The sequence below is a fragment of the Mizuhopecten yessoensis genome, unplaced genomic scaffold, assembly GCF_002113885.1.
Source record: "Mizuhopecten yessoensis strain PY_sf001 unplaced genomic scaffold, ASM211388v2 scaffold715591, whole genome shotgun sequence".
NCBI lineage: Eukaryota > Metazoa > Mollusca > Bivalvia > Pectinida > Pectinidae > Mizuhopecten > Mizuhopecten yessoensis.
In genome coordinates this window covers 1,578-20,228 of record NW_018479693.1, presented here as the reverse complement: position 1 = coordinate 20,228, position 18,651 = coordinate 1,578, and the positions used below count along the sequence as shown (strand labels likewise).

At 34.2% G+C, this 18,651-nt stretch overlaps 1 long non-coding RNA gene across 1 annotated transcript; it reads left to right on the top strand.

Moving 5' to 3' along the window:
• The first annotated feature begins 2,071 nt into the window (after positions 1-2,071).
• On the top strand, positions 2,072-15,888 carry LOC110441142. Its single transcript, XR_002461833.1, has 2 exons — positions 2,072-2,179; positions 15,404-15,888. It is a non-coding gene; the product is annotated as an uncharacterized LOC110441142 (long non-coding RNA).
• The last annotated feature ends 2,763 nt before the right edge of the window (positions 15,889-18,651 follow it).

The window sequence follows — 18,651 nt, the reverse complement described above, 5'->3', positions numbered from 1 at the left end:
ATTGGTGGTAAACCTTGATATGTTGTTTACAGTAAATGGGTGGTAAACCTTGATATGAGATCGACAGTAAATGGGTGGTAAACTTTGATACGAGATTGACAATAAATAGGTGGTAAACCTTGATACGAGATTGACAATAAATAGGTGGTAAACCTTGATATGTTGTTTACAGTAAATTGGTGGTAAACCTTGATATGTTGTTTACAGTAAATGGGTGGTAAACCTCAATATGTGGTTTACAGTAAACTGGTGGTAAACCTTGATATATAGTTTACAGTAAATGGGTGGTAAGCCTTAATATGAGGTGTACAGTAAAAGGGTGGTAAACCTTAATATGTTGTTTACAGTAAATTAATGGTTAACCTTGATATGTTTTTTACAGTTAATACGTGGTAAACCTTGATATGTTGTTTACAGTAAATCTTTGGGAAACCTTAATATATAGTTTACAGTAAATGGGTGGTAAACCTTAATATGTTGTTTACAGTAAATCTTTGGGAAACCTTAATATATAGTTTACAGTAAATGGGTGGTAAACCTCGATATGTTGTTTGCAGTAAATGGGTGGTAAACCTTGTTATGTTGTTTGCAGTAAATGAGTGGTAAACCTCAATATGTTGTTTACAGTAAATTGGTGGTAAACCTTGATATGTTGTTAACAGTAAAAGGGTGGTAAACCTTAATATGTTGTTTACAGTAAATTGTTGGTTAACCTTGATATGTTTTTTACAGTTAATACGTGGTAAACCTTGATATGTTGTTTACAGTAAATGAGTGGTAAATCTTGCAATGCTGTTTACAGTAAATGGGTGGTAAACTCATCTGATTACCTGACCATAGACCGTGACATGTTTCCATGACGTCGACAACAATACAAGTAGGCGAATCTATGCAGATGAGTTTTGGAAATTAAGCTTGTGTTAGCTGATCAGATAATACATCAGTATTAATATTTTACTTTTATATATATCACATTATCATAAGGTTTTCTGAAACGCATCTCTTTAAATTTCCAGGTCCGTGTTACAAGAAGGTCATTAGTCGCCATTTAGCGAAGAGGCACATGAAGATGACTTGACTTTTGTTTTCAGGATGCTGATGACGGCGTTAATAAAGTGATAACGGTATCTTTTTTTCAAACTGAAGAAAATAAACAGCTAAATCTGTTTGGTCTTCGGCTATATTTGTGCTGACCAAAATGACGGATCTCAATTGTAGATATAAAGAATTGAAGACGGGGGATAGTTTTTTCTAATCCCGCATGGTGGGCATCACTTTTTTGTTATTAAAGTGTTATTCATCTCATTTTCAATTCTTTAAGTGTTCTAAAAACACAGAAGTGTGTAATTGATAGTAAAAGAAAAAAATATATGCGCAGCGTTCTATTGTTCTTATCCGTGGTATCCTCTGTCATGTCGTTAGTGTTTGGTATCATTTCAGGTAAAGCAACAAAATGGGATTATTGTCAATGAGAGTTGATTGATTATAAGCTGTAATATATCATACGACCATTGTACCAAACGACAGACGTGATAAATAGACGAGATATTCTCAAATTGGGCGCTTTTACAAATCTTTGTGTCCGTGATTACGACCAAACCCAAACTGGGACCGGCTAAAAAGTTGTGCTCGAATGTTTGTGAAATCGATGCAGTTGTAGATACTGAATCTTGTCCTGCTCCAACCAAATCATTTTCAGCTTTGGATTCGGCTATGTATCTCTATATAAAAGAAAGGATTATGTCAGTTTATCTGAAAATGTTCCTTGAGCTGCAGCTTTTTTGCCCGCCATTTTCGGGGTACTGAATCGCTAGAGGTCACATGATTGCCCACAGTGAATATAAGAAACCATTTTCTATCTATATGTACCATTGCTTTGTCATCTATCAATTAACACCTGCTCAACTTGGACCTGACCAAAATATGAAACCATTCCTTAAATAATGATACATACCTGGACAGTTGTTGTGAGGCAAGACTAACATATAAAACAATTACTTGAAATAGGGACAGGCGAAATTTTAAGTTTGTAAAATTACGTATTTTATAAACAAATGTATGTTTTGTTGATTGTTTCAGACCAAAAAAGACGGCAGTTCCAAGGTACAGCTGCTCAAGACACTGACTGCATCCCCTCCGTTAGACTTGAAAGTATTCCACGCCCTCATTCAACTCCCAGGTAAGTACATCTCTCACATGAAAAGCTGATGTGCGCCATGCAATTCTGGGTAAACTGTGATAATACATGTAGTTCTTAACTCGACTCGATGATCTTCAACGCAATCAGACAACCTCTGATGATCTTTTCTAAGACAGGTAAAAACCCTCATACCGCTATCTTGAGAGCAACTATCCCTTTGAATACAAAGGCATTTTGGTGTTTAAAACCACAAAAGTCTTCACTCTGTAACATTGTATGAGTAGAAATTTGTATAGTCCACACTGTAACATTGTATATGTAGAAATGTGTATAGACCACACTGTAAAATCATATGTGTAGAAATGTGTATAGACCACACTGTAACATTGTATTTAGAAATGTGTATAGTCCACTCTGTGACATTGTATGTGTAGAAAATAGTATAGACCACATTGTACCATTGTATATGTAGAAATGGGTATAGACCACACTGTACCATTGTATATGTAGAAATGAGTAGAGACCACACTGTAACATTGATAGACCACACTGTAAAATTGTAGGGGAAGAAATGTGTATAGTCCACACTGTCACATTGTATGTGTAGAAATTAGTATAGACAACATTGTAACATTGTATATGTAGAAATGAGTAGCGACCACACTGTAACATTGATAGACCACACTGTAACAGTGTTTGTATAGAAATGTGTATAGACCCCACTGTAACATTGGATGTGTAGAAATATGTATAGACCACACTGTAAAATTGTAGGGGAAGAAATGTGTATAGTCCACTCTGTGACATTGTATGTGTAGAAATGAGTATAGACCACACTGTCAAATCATATGTGTAGAAATTTGTATAGACCACACTGTGACATTGTATGTGTAGAAATTAGTGTAGACCACATTGTAACATTGTATATGTAGAAATGAGTAGCGACCACACTGTAACATTGATAGACCACACTGTAACAGTGTTTGTATAGAAATGTGGATAGACCACACTGTAACAGTGTTTGTATAGAAATGTGTATAGACCACACTGTAACATTGTATGTGTAGAAATTAGTATAGACCACATTGTAACATTGTATATGTAGAAATGAGTAGAGACCACACTGTAACATTGTATGTGTGGAAATTAGTATAGACCACACTGTAACATTGTATGTGTAGAAATGTGTATAGTTCACACTTTAACGGTGTATATGTAGAAATGAGTAGAGACCACACTGTAACATTGTATGTGTGGAAATGAGTATAGACCACACTGTAACATTGTATGTTTAGAAATGAGTATAGACCACACTTTAACAGTGTATGTGTAGAAATACGTAAAGTCCACACTACAACTGTGTATGTGTAGAAATGTCTATAGACCACACTGTAATATTGTATGTGTAGAAATGAGTATAGTCCACACTGTGTAGAAATGTGTATAGTCAACACTGTAACATTGTATGTGTGGAAATTAGTATAGACCACACTGTAACATTGTATGTTTAGAAATGAGTATAGACCACACTTTAACAGGGTATGTGGAGAAATACGTAAAGTCCACACTACAACTGTGTATGTGTAGAAATGTGTATAGACCACACTGTAACATTGTATGTATAGAAATATGTATAGACCATACTGTAACACTGTATGTGTAGAAATGTGTATAGACCACACTGTAACATTGTATGTGCAGAAATGTGTATAGAACATGTGTATAGTCCACACTGTGTAGAAATGTGTATCGACCACACTTTAACATTGTATGTGTGGGAATGATTATAGACCACACTGTCACATTGTATGTGTGGAAATGAGTATAGACCACAATGTAACATTGTATGTTTAGAAATGAGTATAGTCCACACTGTACCACTGTATGTGTAGAAATGTCTATAGACCACACTGTTACATTGTATGTGTGGAAATGAGTATAGACCACCCTGTGACATTGTATGTGTGGAAATTAGTATAGACCACACTTTACCAGTGTATGTGTAGAAATGTGTATAGACACCCCGTAACATTGTATGTGGGGAAATTTGGGTTTGGACCACACCGTAACATTGTATGTGTGGAAATGATTATAGACCACACTGTAAAATTGTATGTGTAGACATGTGTATAGTCCACACTGTAACACTGTATGTGTAGAAATGTGTATCGACCACACTTTAACATTGTATGTGTAGAAATGTGTATAGTCCACACTGTAACAGTGTATATGTAGAAATGTGTATAGACCCCACTGTAACATTGGATGTGTAGAAATAATGTGTATAGACCACACTGTAACATTGTATGTGTAGAAATGTGTATAGACCACACCGTTACATTGCATGTATAGAAATGTGTATAGACCACACTGTAACATTCTATGTGTAGAAATGTGTATAGACCCCACTGTAACATTGGATGTGTAGAAATATGTATAGACCACACTGTAACATTGGATGGGTAGAAATGTGTATAGACCACACCCTAACATTTTATATGTTTGGAAATGATTATAGACCACACCGTAACATTTTATATGTTTGGAAATGAGTATAGACCGCACCGTAACATTGTATGTGTGGAAATTAGTATCGACCACACATAGACCACACCGTTACATTGTATGTATCGAAATGTGTATAGACCACACTGCAACATTCTATGTGTAGAAATGGGTATAGACCCCACTGTAACATTGGATGTGTAGAAATAATGTGTATAGACCACACTGTAAAATTGTAGGGGAAAAAATGGGTATAGTCCACACTGTGACATTGCATGTGTAGAAATGTGTAAAGTCCACACTGTAACATTGGAGGTGTAGAAATGTGTATAGTCCACACTGTAACATTGGATGGGTAGAAATGTGTAAAGACCACACTGTAAAATTGTAGGGGAAGAAATGTGTATAGCCCACACTGTGACATTGCATGTGTAGAAATGTGTAAAGTCCACACTGTAACATTGGATGGGTAGAAATGTGTAAAGACCACACTGTAAAATTGTAGGGGAAAAAATGTGTATAGTCCACACTGTAAAATTGTATGTGTAGAAATGTGTATAGACCACACCGTAACATTTTATATGTTTGGAAATGAGTATAGACCACACCGTAACATTGTATGTGTGGAAATTAGTATAGACCACATTGTAACATTGTATGTGTAGAAATGTGTATAGTTCACACTTTAACGGTCTATATGTAGAAATGAGTAGAGCCCACACTGTAACATTGTATGTGTAGAAATGTGTATAGTTCACACTTTAACGGTGTATATGTAGAAATGAGTAGAGACCACACTGTAACATTGTATGTGTGGAAATTAGTATAGTTCACACTGTAACATTGTATGTGTGGAAATTAGTATAGACAACACTGTAACATTGTATGTTTAGAAATGAGTATAGACCACACTTTAACAGTGTATGTGTAGAAATACGTATAGTCCACACTACAACTGTGTATGTGTAGAAATGTGTATAGACCACACTGTAATATTGTATGTGTAGAAATGAGTATAGTCCACACTGTAACACTGTATGTGTAGAAATGTGTATAGACCACACTTTAACAGTGTATGTGTAGAAATACGTATAGTCCACACTACAACAGTGTATGTGTAGAAATGTGTATAGTCCACACTGTAACATTGTATGTGTAGAAATGTGTATAGTCCACACTGTAACATTGTATGTCTAGAAATGTGTATAGTCCACACTGTAACAGTGTATGAATAGAAATGTGTATAGACCACACTGTAACACTGTATGTGTAGAAATGTGTATAGTCCACACTGTAACATTGTATGTGTAGAAATGTGTATAGACCACACCGTAACATTGTATGTGTGGAAATGAGTATAGACCACACTGTAACATTGTATGTGTAGAAATGTGTAAAGACCACACCGTAACATTGTATGTGTGGAAATTAGTAAAGACCACATTGTAACATTGTATGTGTAGGAATGTGTATAGACCAAACTGTAACATTGTATGTGTGGAAATTAGTAAAGACCACACCGTAACATTGTATGTGTAGAAATGTGTATAGTTCACACTTTAACAGTGTATATGTAGAAATGAGTAGAGACCACACCGTAACATTGTATGTGTGGAAATTAGTATAGTCCACACTGTTACATTGTATGTGTGGAAATTAGTATCGACCACACTGTAACATTGTATGTGGAGAAATGTGTATAGTCCACACTGTAACATTGGATGTGTAGAAATGTGTATAGACCACACCGTTACATTGTATGTATAGAAATGTGTATAGACCACACTGTAAAATTGTATGTGTGTATGTGTAGAAATGTGTATAGACCAAACTGTAACATTCTATGTGTAGAAATGTGTATAGTCCACACTGTAACAGTGTATGTATAGAAATAATTATAGACCACACTGTAAAATTGTATGTGTAGAAATGTGTATAGTCCACACTGTAACAGTGTATATGTAGAAATGTGTATAGACCCCACTGTAACATTGTATGTGTAGAAATGTGTATAGACCAAACTGTAACATTCTATGTGTAGAAATGTGTATATTCCACACTGTAACATTGGATGTGTAGAAATATGTATAGACCACACAGTAACATTGTATGTGTAGAAATGTGTGTAGACCAAACTGTAACATTCTATGTATAGAAATGTGTATATTCCACACTAATGTGTATAGTTCACACTTTAACGGTGTATATGTAGAAATGAGTAGAGACCACACCGTAACATTGTATGAGTGGAAATTAGTATAGTCCACACTGTTACATTGTATGTGTGGAAATTAGTATAGACCACACTGAAATGTGTATAGTCCACACTGTAACATTGTATGTGTGGAAATTATTATAGTCCACACTGTTACATTGTATGTGTGGAAATTAGTATAGACCACACTGAAATGTGTATAGTCCACACTGTAGCAGTGTATATGTAGAAATGTGTATAGACCACACTTTAACAGTGTATGTGTAGAAATACGTATAGTCCACACTACAACAGTGTATGTGTAGAAATGTGTATAGACCACCCCGTAACATTCTATGTGTAGAAATGTGTATAGACCACACTGTAACATTGGATGGGAAGAAATGTGTATAGACCACACTGTACCATTCTATGTGTAGAAATGTGTATATTCAACACTGTAACATTGGATGTGTAGAAATATGTATAGACCACACTGCAACATTGTATGTGTAGAAATGTGTATAGTTCACACTGTAACATTGTATGTGTGGAAATTAGTATAGACCACACTGTAACATTGTATGGGTAGAAATGTGTATAGACCACACTGTAACATTGTACGTGTAGAAATGTGTATAGTCCTCCACACTGTAACAGTGTATGTACAGAAATAATTATAGACCACACTGTAAAATTGTAGGGGAAGAAATGTGTATAGTCCACACTGTAGCAGTGTATATGTAGAAATGTGTATAGTCCACACCGTTGCATTGTATGTATAGAAATGTGTATAGACCACACTGTAACATTGGATGGGTAGAAATGTGTATAGACCACACCGTAACATTGTATGTGTGGAAATTAGTATAGACCACACTGAAATGTGTATAGTCCACACTGTGACATTGTATGTGTAGAAATGTGTAAAGACCACACTGTAACATTGGATGGGAAGAAATGTGTATAGACCACACTGTAAAATTGTAGGGGAAGAAATGTGTATAGTCATGTGTATAGACCACACCGTTACATTGTATGTATAGAAATGTGTATAGACCACACTGTAACATTGTATGTGTAGAAATAAGTATAGTTCACACTGTAACAGTGTATATGTAGAAATGTGTATAGACCACACTGTAACATTCTATGTGTAGAAATGTGTATAGTCCACACCGTTACATTGTATGTATAGAAATGTGTAAAGACCACACTGTAACATTGGATGGGTAGAAATGTGTATAGACCACACTGTAAAATTGTATGTGTAGAAATGTGTATAGACCACACTGTAACATTCTATGTGTAGAAATGTGAATAGTCCACACTGTAACATTGGATGTGTAGAAATGTGTATAGACCCCACTGTAACATTGGATGTGTAGAAATATGTATAGAGTTACATTGTATGTATAGAAATGTGTAAAGACCACACTTTAACATTGGATGGGTAGAAATGTGTATAGACCACACTGTAAAATTGTATGTGTAGAAAGGTGTATAATCGAAACTGTAACATTGGATGTGTAGAAATGTGTATAGACCACACTGTAACATTGTATGTGTAGAAATGAGTATAGTCCACACTGTAACAGTGTATGTGTAGAAATGTGTATAGACCACACTTTAACAGTGTATGTGTAGAAATACGTATTGTCCACACTACAACAGTGTATGTGTAGAAATGTGTATAGTCAACACTGTAACATTGTATGTGTAGAAATGTGTATAGACCACACTGTAACATTGTATGTATAGAAATGTGTATAGTCCACACTGTAACAGTGTATGTGTAGAAATGTGTATAGACCACACTGTAACATTGTATGTGTAGAAATGTGTATAGTCCACACTGTAACATTGTATGTGTAGAAATGTGTATAGACCACACTGTAACATTGTATGTGTAGAAATGTGTATAGTCCACACTGTAACATTGTATGTGTAGAAATGTGTATAGACCACACTGTAACATTGTATGTGTAGAAATGTGTATAGTCCACACTGTAACATTGTATGTGTAGAAATGTGTATAGACCACACTGTAACATTGTATGTGTAGAAATGTGTATAGTCCACACTGTAACATTGTATGTGTAGAAATGTGTATAGACCACACTGTAACATTGTATGTGTAGAAATGTGTATAGTCCACACTGTAACATTGTATGTGTAGAAATGTGTATAGACCACACTGTAACATTGTATGTGTAGAAATGTGTATAGTCCACACTGTAACATTGTATGTGTAGAAATGTGTATAGACCACACTGTAACATTGTATGTGTAGAAATGTGTATAGTCCACACTGTAACATTGTATGTGTAGAAATGTGTATAGACCACACTGTAACATTGTATGTGTAGAAATGTGTATAGTCCACACTGTAACATTGTATGTGTAGAAATGTGTATAGACCACACTGTAACATTGTATGTGTAGAAATGTGTATAGTCCACACTGTAACATTGTATGTGTAGAAATGTGTATAGACCACACTGTAACATTGTATGTGTAGAAATGTGTATAGTCCACACTGTAACATTGTATGTGTAGAAATGTGTATAGACCACACTGTAACATTGTATGTGTAGAAATGTGTATAGTCCACACTGTAACATTGTATGTGTAGAAATGTGTATAGACCACACTGTAACATTGTATGTGTAGAAATGTGTATAGTCCACACTGTAACATTGTATGTGTAGAAATGTGTATAGACCACACTGTAACATTGTATGTGTAGAAATGTGTATAGTCCACACTGTAACATTGTATGTGTAGAAATGTGTATAGACCACACTGTAACATTGTATGTGTAGAAATGTGTATAGTCCACACTGTAACATTGTATGTGTAGAAATGTGTATAGACCACACTGTAACATTGTATGTGTAGAAATGTGTATAGTCCACACTGTAACATTGTATGTGTAGAAATGTGTATAGACCACACTGTAACATTGTATGTGTAGAAATGTGTATAGTCCACACTGTAACATTGTATGTGTAGAAATGTGTATAGACCACACTGTAACATTGTATGTGTAGAAATGTGTATAGTCCACACTGTAACATTGTATGTGTAGAAATGTGTATAGACCACACTGTAACATTGTATGTGTAGAAATGTGTATAGTCCACACTGTAACATTGTATGTGTAGAAATGTGTATAGACCACACTGTAACATTGTATGTGTAGAAATGTGTATAGTCCACACTGTAACATTGTATGTGTAGAAATGTGTATAGACCACACTGTAACATTGTATGTGTAGAAATGTGTATAGTCCACACTGTAACATTGTATGTGTAGAAATGTGTATAGACCACACTGTAACATTGTATGTGTAGAAATGTGTATAGTCCACACTGTAACATTGTATGTGTAGAAATGTGTATAGACCACACTGTAACATTGTATGTGTAGAAATGTGTATAGACCACACTGTGACATTGTATATGTAGAAATGAGTATAGTCCACACTGTAACATTGTATGTGTAGAAATGTGTATAGAACCCACTGTAACATTGTATGTGTAGAAATGTGTATAATCCACACTGTAACATTGTATGTGTAGAAATGTGTATAGTCCACACTGTAACATTGGATGTGTAGAAATGTGTTTAGTCCACACTGTACCATTGTATGTGTAGAAATGTGTATAATCCACACTGTAACATTGTATGTGTAGAAATGAGTATAGACCACACTGTAACATTGTATGTGTAGAAATGTGTATAGACCACACTGTAACATTGGATTTGTAGAAATGAGTATAGACCGCACCGTAACATTGTATGTGTGGAAATGAGTATAGACCACACTGTAACATTGTATGTGTAGAAATGTGTAAAGACCACACCGTAACATTGTATGTGTGGAAATTAGTATAGACCACATTGTAACATTGTATGTGTAGAAATGTGTATAGACCACACCGTAACAGTGTATGTGTAGAAATGTGTGTAGTTCACACTTTAACAGTGTATATGTAGAAATGAGTTTAGACCACACTGTAACATTGTATGTGTGGAAATTAGTATAGTCCACACAGTAACATTGTATGTGTGGAAATTAGTATAGACCACACTGTAACATTGTATGTTTAGAAATGAGTATAGACCACACTGTAACATTGTACGTGTAGAAATGTGTATAGTCCACATTGTAACATTGTATGTGTAGAAATGAGTATAGACCACACTGTAACATTGTATGTGTGGAAATTTGGGATTGGACCACACCGTAACATTGTATGTGTGGAAATGATTATAGACCACTTTGTAAAATTGTATGTGTAGACATGTGTATAGTCCACACTGTGACATTGTATGTGTGGAAATGAGTATAGTCCACACTGTAACATTGTATGTGTAAAAATGTGTATAGTCCACACCGTAACATTGTATGTGTGGAAATTAGTATAGACCACACTGTAACAGTGTATGTGTAGAAATGAGTATAGACCACACTGTGACATTGTATGTGTAGAAATGAGTATAGACTACACTATAACATTGTATGTGTAGAAATGTGTATAGACCACACTGTAACAGTGTATGTGTAGGAATGAGTATAGACCACACTGTAACATTATATATGTAGAAATGTGTATAGACCACACCGTAACATTGTATGTGTGTAAATGTGTATAGTTTACACCGTAACAGTGTATGTGTGGAAATGTGTATAGTCCACACTGTTACATTGTATTTGTAGAAATGTGTATAGACCACACTGTAACATTGTATGTGTGGAAATTAGTATAGACCACACTGTAACATTGTATGTGTAGAAATGAGTATAGACCACACCGTAACATTGTATGTGTAGAAATTAGTATAGACCACACCGTAACATTGTATGTGTGGAAATGTGTATAGTCCACACTGTTACATTGTATTTGTAGAAATGTGTATAGTTCACACTGTAACATTGTATGTGTGGAAATTAGTATAGACCACACTGTAACATTGTATATGTAGAAATGTGTATAGACCACACCGTAACATTGTATGTGTAGAAATTAGTATAGACCACACTGTAACATTGTATGTGTGGAAATGTGTATAGTCCACACTGTTACATTGTATGTGTAGAAATGTGTATAGACGACACTGTAACATTGTATGTATAGAAATGTGTATAGACCACACTGTAACATCGTATGTGTAGAAATGAGTATAGACCACACTATAACATTGTATGTGTAGAAATGAGTATAGACCACACTATAACATTGTATGTGTAGAAATGTGTATATACCACACTGTAACAGTGTATTTGTAGAAATGTGTATAGTTCACACTGTAACATTGTATGTGTGGGAATTAGTATAGACCACACTGTAACATTGTATGAAATGAGTTTAGACCACACTGTAACATTGTATGTGTGGAAATATGTATAGTCCACACTGTAACATTGTATGTGTAGAAATGTGTATAGACCACACCGTAACATTGTTTGTATGGAAATTAGTGTAGATCACACTGTATTAGTATAGTCCACACAGTAACATTGTATGTGTGGAAATTAGTATAGGCCACACTGTAACATTGTATATGTAGAAATGTGTATAGCCCACACCGTAACATTGTATGTGTGGAAATGCGTATAGACCACACTGAAACATTGTATGTGTGGAAATATGTATAGTCCACACTGTAACATTGTATGTGTAGAAATGTGTATAGACGACACTGTAACATTGTATGTATAGAAATGTGTATAGACCACACTGTAACACTGTATGTGTGGAAATGTGTATAGTCCACACTGTAACATTGTACGTGTGGAAATTAGTATAGACCACACTGTAATATTGTATGTGTGGAAATTAGTATAGACCACACTGTAACATAGTACATCTAGAAATGTGTATAGACCACACCGTAACATTGTATGTGTGGAAATGTGTATAATCCACACTGTTTCATTGTATTTGTAGAAATGTGTATAGTTCACACTGTAACATTGTATGTGAGGAAATTAGTATAGACCACACTGTAACATTGTATATGTAGAAATGTGTATAGCCCACACCGTAACATTGTATGTGTAGAAATGAGTATAGGCCACACTGTAACATTGTATGTGTAGAAATGAATATAGACCACACCGTAACATTGTATGTGTAGAAATTAGTATAGAATGTGTGGAAATGTGTATAGTCCACACTGTTACATTGTATGTGTAGAAATGTGTATAGACGACACTGTAACATTGTATGTATAGAAATGTGTATAGACCACACTGTAACATCGTATGTGTAGAAATGAGTATAGACCACACTATAACATTGTATGTGTAGAAATGTGTATATACCACACTGTAACAGTGTATTTGTAGAAATGTGTATAGTTCACACTGTAACATTGTATGTGTGGGAATTAGTATAGACCACACTGTAACATTGTATGAAATGAGTTTAGACCACACTGTAACATTGTATGTGTGGCAATGAGTATAGACCACACTGTAACATTGTATGTGTAGAAATGAATATAGACCACACCGTAACATTGTATGTGTAGAAATGAGTATAGACCACACTATAACATTGTATGTGTAGAAATGAGTATAGGCCACACTGTAACATTGTATGTGTAGAAATTAGTATAGATCACACTGTAAAATTGTATGTGTAGAAATGAGTATAGACCACACTATAACATTGTATGTGTAGAAATGTGTATATACCACACTGTAACAGTGTATTTGTAGAAATGTGTATAGTTCACACTGTAACATTGTATGTGTGGGAATTAGTATAGACCACACTGTAACATTGTATATGGAGAAATGTGTATAGACCACACCGTAACATTGTTTGTATGGAAATTAGTGTAGATCACACTGTATTAGTATAGTCCACACAGTAACATTGTATGTGTGGAAATTAGTATAGGCCACACTGTAACATTGTATATGTAGAAATGTGTATAGCCCACACCGTAACATTGTATGTGTAGAAATGTGTATAGTCCACACTGTTACATTGTATTTGTAGAAATGTGTATAGTTCACACTGTAACATTGTATGTGTGGGAATTAGTATAGACCACACTGTAACATTGTATATGTAGAAATGTGTATAGACCAAACCGTAACATTGTATGTGTAGAAATTAGTATAGAATGTGTGGAAATGTGTATAGTCCACACTGTTACATTGTATGTGTAGAAATGTGTATAGACCACACTGTAACATTGTATGTATAGAAATGTGTATAGACCACACTGTAACATTGTATGTGTGGAAATTAGTATAGGCCACACTGTAACATTGTATATGTAGAAATGTGTATAGACCACCCCGTAACATTGTATGTGTAGAAATTAGTATAGATCACACTGTAAAATTGTATGTGTAGAAATGAGTATAGACCACACTATAACATTGTATGTGTAGAAATGTGTATATACCACACTGTAACAGTGTATTTGTAGAAATGTGTATAGTTCACACTGTAACATTGTATGTGTGGGAATTAGTATAGACCACACTGTAACATTGTATATGGAGAAATGTGTATAGACCACACCGTAACATTGTATGTGTGTAAATGTGTATACTCCACACTGTAACATTGTATGTGTAGAAATGTGTATAGTCCACACTGTTACATTGTATTTGTAGAAATGTGTATAGTTCACACTGTAACATTGTATGTGTGGAAATTAGTATAGGCCACACTGTAACATTGTATATGTAGAAATGTGAATAGACCACACCGTAACATTGTATGTGTAGAAATGAGTATAGACCACACCGTAACATTGTATGGGTAGAAATTAGTATAGACCACACTGTAACATTGTATGTGTAGAAATTAGTATAGATCACACTGTAAAATTGTATGTGTAGAAATGTGTTTAGTCCACACTGTAACATTATATACGTAGAAATGTGTATAGACCACACTGTAACATTGTATGTGTAGAAATGAGTATAGACCACACTGTAACATTATATGTGTAGAAATGTGTATAGTCCACACTGTAACATTGTATGTTTGGAAATGAGTATAGACCACACTGTAACACTGTATGTGCAAATGTGTCTAGTCCTCATTGGATTTTTTTTTATTTTTATTTTTTATTTTTATTTTTATTTCTTTAAAATAATTGTATTTGCATAATGTATCCAGTCTTCGATATTTAAGCATGGAACTGTTTTTGTATGGCATTTATGATATATTTGAATAACCCAGCTTAGCAAGCAAACAACATGAAGCGGGCTCCGCATTTCATGTTTTTTAACTCACAAATTATATTTGTAATTGAAAATTTCCGCCTTATTGTCCAGTTTTTGTTCAATTAGTGGAACATCGTAATGTCGCGTGCTGATTGGCTGAGAATTGTGTCTCATGGTGAATTTCATTTAAATTCTCGTCAAACAGGTTATCTAGTTACAATGCCATGCAAATGTAAATATAACATTTTATGATGTGCAGAATGTGTCTAGTCCACAATGTTACATTTTATGACCTATGGAAATGTAGATACATTAGCCACTGTGGATTAAACATTTGTATTTAATGTTTGGTTACAGGGTCGCCAAGATACAGTATAATACTAGCAGCCTCCTCTTCAGGTGATGTACAATGGGCCAGCTACTCCACAATGGTTGCTATAGCTGTGATGGTGACAACAGGAGTGTTTAGCTGATGTTTATATCGAGCATGACGTCATCTAATCCTAGCTATATATAGATGACAACATGTATAAGATGAAATAAATCTGAATCACGAACCAGATTTTGCTTTAAGATGAGATATGACAGGTCATAACGTCACAGAAATAAAAAAAAAACACTAGAAAGCCAGTTATGATAATAAACCACTTAATTGTTTCTTAGTACAAGAACACTAGTCAAGGCTATCTTAATTATTTTTTATTTGCTACATGTCTTTGAATATTTTCACATTGATAACTCACATTGTTGTTATCATTTAATTTTAGTACCTTGCGTTTGTTATGAATTGTCAATATGGTGTTCTTTTTATGTTTTTGTAAATAAAGTATTAGGAAATGTTAGTATGTCGACATTCACCGACAGATGTCTTAGAAGAACAGCTATATTTCCTCTGATGCCAAATCTACCACGTCCGTACGTGTTGTAGCGACAACTATCACCAGTCAAAATGTCCGTTGAATATCATTAAAAAGCTATTAAAATTTTCTTAACTGCCAATGTGTTGACAGAAATATCATCAGAATTAAAATATTAACTTAGATCAAATCTAAGTCCATGCTAATATCGAAATATACCGGTAATGAGGTAAATTTGAAAATTAAACAAGAGGCCCATGGGAATACACAATCATCTCATGCAGTCATAAAACAATTGTTATTTGTAGTTGTGGTAGACTAAAAGACCCATGGGCCTTAACAGTACCATAATCTTAACAGTTCCTTGGGTCTTAACAGTCACCTAATCGTAACAGTCCCCTAATCTTTTCTTTTTTTTATCATATTTTATTTTTGATTGTTCACATGTTAGTATACAGTGGAGTACATGACAATTATTACATTGTATTTCATATTGTCTCGCATACTAATGAATTCTTTTTCATTTTGTTTCTTTTTCCTGTACATTAACAACTGCTTGTGCTCTTATTTTTAGGTAGTAAATAATGATTAACCTCGATATTAAGAATGAGCAAAATATGAATTTAAATTCAATTAATCAATGTTCAATGCTGTGCTGATAATGGCCCACTCCGCTACTACTTGGTCGGATATGACAGGATACATTGATTTTCAATTAGCTTAGTTGGCATGGTATGGTTGTTTCTGCATTAGTAAATATATTTCTTTATGATGATGATACACATATTCACACTTTCATTTTCAGGAGTGTCATCTATTCCGAATATAAAGGAAATATTTGACCATGGAAAATCAATATTACAACTAGTTACAAATTGTTGTCTTAAAAATGACCATAACGCACGTGTATGAGGACAATCCCAAAATAAATGCGTCAGCGTTTCTCTATTTACCGTACAAATATTACAAATTTCTGTAATGTTCATTTTCATTAGTCTAGAGTTTGTATAGAGTATTCCATGTAGCAATTTAAATTGAAAAGTTTGTAGTGTTGTGTCATCTGTTATATTGAAGCACNATTACAAATTTCTGTTTCTGTAATGTTCATTTTCATTAGTCTAGAGTTTGTATAGAGTATTCCATGTAGCAATTTAAATTGAAAAGTTTGTAGTGTTGTGTCATCTGTTATATTGAAGGGTAGTTTGAAGTACATCTTCCAACTGTCATTTGTTATATCTAATCCCATTTTCCTTTGCCATTTTTGCATAGATGAAATAGGGAGATCTAGATATTGATTGACCAATACTGCATAAAAATCTCTAGTTATCTTTTCTTTCCCTTTTAGTATTTGTATATATTTGTTTTCTGGTACATCAATATTTTTCTTGTATGTTTTAATCACATTTTTCCATGAATTTGGGATAGATGCTAGTAAGCCATAGTACTCAACGAAGTTAATTTGGATATCATATTGAAGTTTAAGTAGATTCACATCAATAAATTCACCCCTGTCATTAACTAAGTCTTTAATGAAGAAAATGTGATTTTCTACCCACCTTTGATACAGTACATATTGTTTGTTTATCTTAATTTTATTGTTAAACCATATTGGTTGTAATAGTATTTCCGCCGGGGTTGTGGGTGGAGTACGCTCTATAGAACCCCATATTTTAAAAATATTACTCCATAAAGGATTGAAGTGATCTGCTATGTTGTTTTGGCCCTCGCTATTCATGTACCAAATGGACTCGCCCCCAAATTTTTGAAGTTAATCAGAAATTAAATTTTGCCAAGGATAATTGTTGTTTGGGTTTAGTATTTTTTGTATCCATGTCATTTTTAGTGCTTGGCAGTATGAATTTACATGAGTGAGTCTAAGGCCTCTATTCTCGTATGAGTTTATTATTACATTCCTTTTAATCTTGTCAATTTTCCCCGACCATAAAAAAATAAAAAATAGTTTTTGGAGGTTGTTAATGAACACATCAGAAGGGTCTGGAAGTACTGTAAAAATATGTGTGAATATTGGGAGTGCTAGTGTCTTGATCACCGTGACTTTCCCTATGTAACTAAGATTTCTAAAAGACCAGTCATTTAATAGTTTTTTAACAGATTCAAATTTTTCTTCAAAGTTTTGTAATGTTACATCCTCCTGGTTCAGATCATATGTGATCCCAAGGAGCTTAAACTTCCCTCTGTGATTCCAAAAAATATTCTTTTCTTGCAAGTATTCCACCCCAAAACCCCGCTTTGCCCCTAGCCAAACTACATGGGTTTTTCCTAAATTTAATTTCAATCCAGAGCATTCAGCAAAATAATCTAAAGTAACAAATGTTTCCTTTAGAGATTGTTCATCATCTTCAAGACAGAGTGTTGAATCATCTGCATATTGACTTAGTAGGTATTCAGAGTGGTCAATATTAAGCCCTTTAATATCAGGGTTAAATTTTAAGGAACTGCTTAGTAATTCCACAGACAAAATGAACAAATATGGGGAAAGAGGGTCCCCTTGTCGAACTCCTCTTTTAATGTCAAAAAATCTTGATCCGTGACCATTATTATAAATACAACTTGTAATATTTTTGTAAAAAGTTTTTATCCACCGTCTAATAATAGGTCCAAATCCTTGAAACGTTAGAGCTTTTTGTATAAAATGCCATTCTAGAGAGTCAAATGCTTTTTCGAAATCTAATAGAATAAGTAGCCCTGGAATATCTTTTTCATTAGTCTTTTCAATAAGATCAAGAA